Consider the following 5,770-nt stretch of genomic DNA (forward strand, 5'->3'; position numbering starts at 1 on the left):
AACATAGAGTTTCCCCCTCAAATGGCTGTGGCCCCGACCCCAGCGTGCCCGGTGTCATGACATCACATCCGGGTGATGTAGATGCGGCGCGTGTGCGCGCGCACCGGGAGCTACCCAGGAGTCCCACACCAAGGAGTTGAGCCATTTGAGGGGAAAACATAGAGTTTCCCCCTCAAATGGCTGTGGCCCCGACCCCAGCGTGCCCGGTGTCATGACATCACATCCGGGTGATGTAGATGCGGCGCGTGTGCGCGCGCACCGGGAGCTACCCAGGAGTCCCACACCAAGGAGTTGAAGCGCGCGCACGAGGACATTTGGAAGAGGCTCCCGGACCGGCTGGGCTCTCCCCCGCCGCTACATTTTCGTGAGTTGGCAACCCTAGGAGGACACCATGGTGAACATGGATTAAAAGGAGAGTGCAGAAAGGGCGGGAGACTGAATATGCTCCAAGAGTCAGAGAATGCTGAGGGAATGCTCTGAGAGGGAAACAGAGTGGGGGGAAATGGGCCTGCTAAAGTTCCTGAAAGCGTATACTTGGCAGGGGTGATTTGGGGAGTTGGGGTAGATCTCTCCTCCTCACATAATTCCTTCCAGGCCCCCAGCTTGCATGTGACAAACTTGAAGAAAACTTCCAGCTTCTAGAACCAAAGATCTTAACTGGATCAAAATACCAAAGGCTGCGGTCACACGGAGCATTAGGCATGCTAGAGAGACGGAAGATAGGCGGATTTTCCAGGCGCGATATCACCGCCACATCTGGGAAGCGTAGAGCTCCTGTGGCTCACCTGAGGCTTTACTCCGAAGATGCGCTGTAAAAAACTAGTACCTCCGAGGTACTAGTTTCCGGAAACTGCGGGGCATGGGCGGGCGTCTGATCGTGTTTCCGGTGGTAGTTCCGGCGGCGCCCACTCATGTCCCCTCGCAAAAAGGGTTTTTTCCCCTCCAAGTCACCATGGATGCGCACAAGCACCCAACAGAGCATGCGCACACTTTAGTTTAACAAAAACCCCAGAACCCCGTTTGCCCCGCGGCCCCGCTTCTTTGCAGCGCCGCAGGAGTGTCCTGTGATCGGCACCTCCCCCTAACCACTGGACCTCCACGGGACCTCCACGGGACGTCTGCTCGTGCAACCGCACGTTATTTTGCCCCGGGGCAAACAGCCACGCTTCCCCCCCGCATTTTCTGGCCCGTATGACTGGGGCCAAAGATAAGGTAAGCAACACTAAGCTTTCCTAAGAGGGAACTGAATGAAAACTTTTCAATCAGCTCATAAATCTTAATTTGTATTTTGTTAAAGGCTATCATCCCTAATTCTTTCCTCCACCAGTGATTTAAATTCATTTTTTTCCTGATATAAATATTTAAAATGGATTAATAAGCCTGAGACAGTTTTTCTCTCTTCCTCAGATTTGTAAGCACTGAAACTTCCTGTGAGGACAGTTTTGCTTAGATTGAATCCAGACCCTAATTCCTATAAACCGAAGTGTTTGAAAATAATAAAACCAGAATAGATGTAAGCCCTGACATCTCTGCCCAGTTTCCATATGTGTGGTAATGGGGCAGGTATGTTTAAAAATAGGATCCAGTTAAAACTGTACAAATGTATCCTTTCCTGGTTGATTTTCTTTTCAAATGTTTTTATGGTGAGCCCATTTAATTTTGTTGTTTTGTGCTCATGTTTCTTTTATTCCTTCTGAGGCATTTTATTGCCATTTATTTGTGATACAGCATTTACAGAGAACTGATCCAATTGTGTAAATGTGCCACAAAGAAAAAATAACACAGCAGGACAAGAAAGATTCATGGGCTCACTTTGAGCAAGGAAAACACAAAAGCCAAACTGGCATTTTTTGAGTCACAACAGTAGGGCTTTCAAATTCAGTAGCTCCCTTCTTAAAGTTCAAGAAAAAAGACACATTCCACCCTGCTTCATATTTTGATGCTCTTAGTGGGAGATGTTAAAATACTTCTGGGAGATCACGCAAGGCTTTTAAATATCTTTAAAGACTGACAGTTTCTTTTAAGAATAGAAGTGATATCACTGATTTGCCATGATGCTCTAAAGGTAAAGGTAAAGGTTCCCTTGCTCGAAAGCCAGTTGAGTCTGACTCTAGGGTTGTGGTGCTCATCTCCGTTTCCAAGCCGAAGAGCCAGCGCTGTCCGAAGACGTTTCTGTGGTCATGTGGCCGGCATGACTAAACACCAAGGCACACGGAACACTGTTCCCTTCCCACCGAAGTGGTACCTATTTATCTACTTTCAATGTCTTGCTTTCGAACTGCTAGGTTGGCAGGAGCTGGAACTAGAGACAGGAGGCTCACTCCGTCATGTGGCAACTCAGGTCTCGAACTGCTGAACTACTGACCTTCCACAGCCTGCAGTTCAGCGTCTTAACCACTTGAGCCACCACAGCTCCCATCAAGCTCTAGGATCCCCCAATATAGTTCTGTTGCTTCTGGGTTGGTGCTGGAAATGACAGTATGCCACCAGGATGCTGCCATTACCTTGTCTTTGGCCTCCTCCACCAATCACCGGCCAATGCCTGGCAACCCTAGTTTCCTTTCTGCTTTGCTTCAAGGCTGGAGGCTTTAGAGTTTAGCAGTGAGATTGAAATGTGAATCTCAGCGAGTGCCCAGCAATGCCAATTCCTGATTCTGGCCCTACCTTTATAGACAACAAAGCACACATAGGAATTTGGGCTTGGTCAGAAGATTCTATAAGTTTCTGTGAGTCATGAGGAAATTGCTCCCCTCCACATTTATTTCAGGTGCAGTTAAATCAGATTGGGTAGTGATTACTCAAAGGCATAAGATGGTCAAGCACTTTCCTGTTTGGGGAGCAAGCCTGCACATAAACTTGGCTCACAATGACTCTCTTCCTTTCAAAAGTTTATTTATAGCTGCCTCTTTTGCATGCAGACTGGTTTAGTAGAACTTTGCCTCCTCTTGTGATTCTGTATAATGATAACAGGTACATGAGCCAAATCTTTCTTTGCATCTGACCACCCCAATTACATGCTGCAAGTTTTACTATAGCTTCTGTCACGCATACTTTTGGCCTGTGAGAATTTCCCCACAGAGGTGGACTGAAACAGGCTCTGCTTCTGGAGCCTGAAGCGAAAAATCTGGATATAGTCAGGGCTATTTTAGGGCAGGAACGCACAGGAATGGAGTTCCGGCTGGCTTCAGAGTTGGCCACGCCCACTACAGCCAAACCCTCTGTGTGCCTGGCTACAGAGGGAAGGCCTGGAGAGCGACACCCCCCTGGCGACTCCGAGGCGGGCAGGCCAGAGGGGGCCCTGGAAGGATCGGGGAGGCATTTAAATACCTCCCCGCACCTTCCCCGGCCTGTCCAAGGGCTGGCATGGGGGTGTGTCCTAATATGCTAAAGAGCTGTACTGTTGGGGGTGTGACCTAATATGCTAATGAGTGTCTGCTGTCGAGTGTGGCCTATTATGCTAATGAGTTCCTGCTGGGCTTTTTCTAAAAAAAAAAAATGCCCTGGATATACTAATGCTCTGTCTGACAATAAAAAACCATCCAAACATCAATAATTTGTTGCCCTTCAACAGTATCTCCAAATGCATTGCCTGAGGGAGACAGTTTTGCCCTCATCACATGCAATAATCTACAACAGTTGCAGCACATTCATTAGCCCTTTTAATCATTGCATTGGGGGGTATACAACAGTGTGTGCTAGGAGCCATGGCGCTGCCAGCCTCCAGGTGGGTGATTGAGATCTGGAATTACAGCTGATCTTCAGACTACAGAGATCAGCTCCTGTGGAGAAAATGGCAGCTTCGGAGGGCAGAGTATATGGGATGTCATAGACGATAGGTGGAATCCCTCCCCAAATTCCTTCTTCAGTTTGGCATGATGCTCTAGGATCCCCCAATATAGTTTTGTTGCTTCTGGGTTGAGCCAGTTTGGTGTAGTGGTTAGGAGCATGGACTCTAATCTGGGACACCCAGGTTTGATTCTCCACTCCTCCACATGTAGCTGCTGGTGTGACCTTGGGTCAGTCATAAGTTCTTTCAGAGCTGTTCTCTCATGAGCAGTTCTCAAAAGAGCTCTCTCAGCCCCACTTACTTCACAGGGCATCTGTTGTGGGGAGGGTAAAGGAAAGGGATTGTAAGATGCTGTGAGACTCTTTCGGGTAGGGTATAAATCCAATCTCCTCCTCCTCCTCCTCCTCCAGAGGCACCATCCCCAAATCTCTAGGAATTTTCAGGCTGCAATTGGCAAACCTACACATTCCCGTGAAGTCACCATTTTGTCTGAATAGAAACCATGCATATTTTCTCCTTCTCAGTGAGCCAGGCAGAATCACAGCATGGTCAGTGAGGGTACTGAAGCTGAAAATATGCACCATGCTGTTTTCAGATGAAATGATAATCATGAGGATCAGGATCACAAGGGCTGAGGCAGTATTGGCATCTGCAGCACTGTGGCAAAAGTCACTCATTTTATGAAATACGTCATTTTGGCTTTGACACTTGGGGAAAAAAAGAATTTGAAGAAAAATATTTCAGCAAAATCTTGGCTTTTTGTTCTCCTTTAAATATTAACACCTCTCCCCGATTCTTTTCCAGGGGCCAATACCATGCCTTCAGGTAAGAAAGACATTAATATTTATTACAACAAAGATGTACCTATGCAAAGCTAACTTGGAGTCCTCAGCTTTAATAGGAAAGGGGTTCCCATAAGTTGGAAAGAGAAGGTGGAAAAGGACAAAACTTCTGGGCGGTCAATGAAATTAACGAGCAGTAGGTTTAGAACAGATAAAAGGAAGTACTTCTTCACCCAAAGAGTACTTAATACGTGGAATTCATTGCCACAGGAAGTGGTGGAGGCTACAAGCATAGAGAGCTTCAAGAGGGGATTGCATAAACATATGGGGCAGAGGTCCATCAATCGCTATTAGCCACAATGTATAGATGGAATGCTATGTTTGGGGCAATGATGCTCTGTATTCTTGGTGCTTGGGGGGCAACAGTGGGAGGGCTTCTGGAGTTCTGGCCCCGCTGGTGGACCTCCTGATGGCACCTTAGGGTTTCCAGCCTCCAAGTGGGGACTGGAGAATCTTCTGCTTTTACAACTAATCTCCAGCTGACAGAGATCAGTTCCCTTGGAGAAAATGGCTGCTTTGAATGGTGGACTCTATGGCATTGTACCATGTCAAGGCCCCTCCCCTCCCCTCCCCACACCCCAACCTCTTCTTGATCCACCCCCAAGGTCTTCAGGTATTTTCCAATCCAGAACTGGCAACCCTACTGGCACCTGGGTTTTGGCCACTGTGTGACACAGAGGGTGCGTTCAAACGGGGGCTTTATACCGGTTAGGGTGCCGGTTCCAACTGTTGTACTCACCGGCGTTCAGACGGGGCACATCTGCCTCCTCTCCCTAACCGGTGTAAAGCCCTCTACACCGTTGCACTCTGCCACCAGGTCCCAAGTGGTGGTATACTGAGTGCAATGGTGACTTCTGGTTTATCCCGGCGTCTGATCGCTCTCCAACGTTGTAGAGACACTTCCGTCGGAAGCCTGAGGCTTCTGGCTTTCCCCCGCCATTTTTTTAAAAAAGGAAGCGATATGCGCTCAGGCAAAGCTTCAGTATACTGAGTGCAATGGTGACTTCTGGTTTATCCCGGCGTCTGATCGCTCTCCAACGTTGTAGAGACACTTCCGTCGGAAGCCTGAGGCTTCTGGCTTTCCCCCGCCATTTTTTTAAAAAAGGAAGCGATATGCGCTCAGGCAAAGCTTCGCCCTGAG

This window comes from Gekko japonicus, unplaced genomic scaffold (assembly GCF_001447785.1).
Source record: "Gekko japonicus isolate JY-2015 unplaced genomic scaffold, Gekko_japonicus_V1.1 scaffold1445, whole genome shotgun sequence".
In the NCBI taxonomy this organism is placed as follows: Eukaryota; Metazoa; Chordata; class Lepidosauria; order Squamata; family Gekkonidae; genus Gekko; species Gekko japonicus.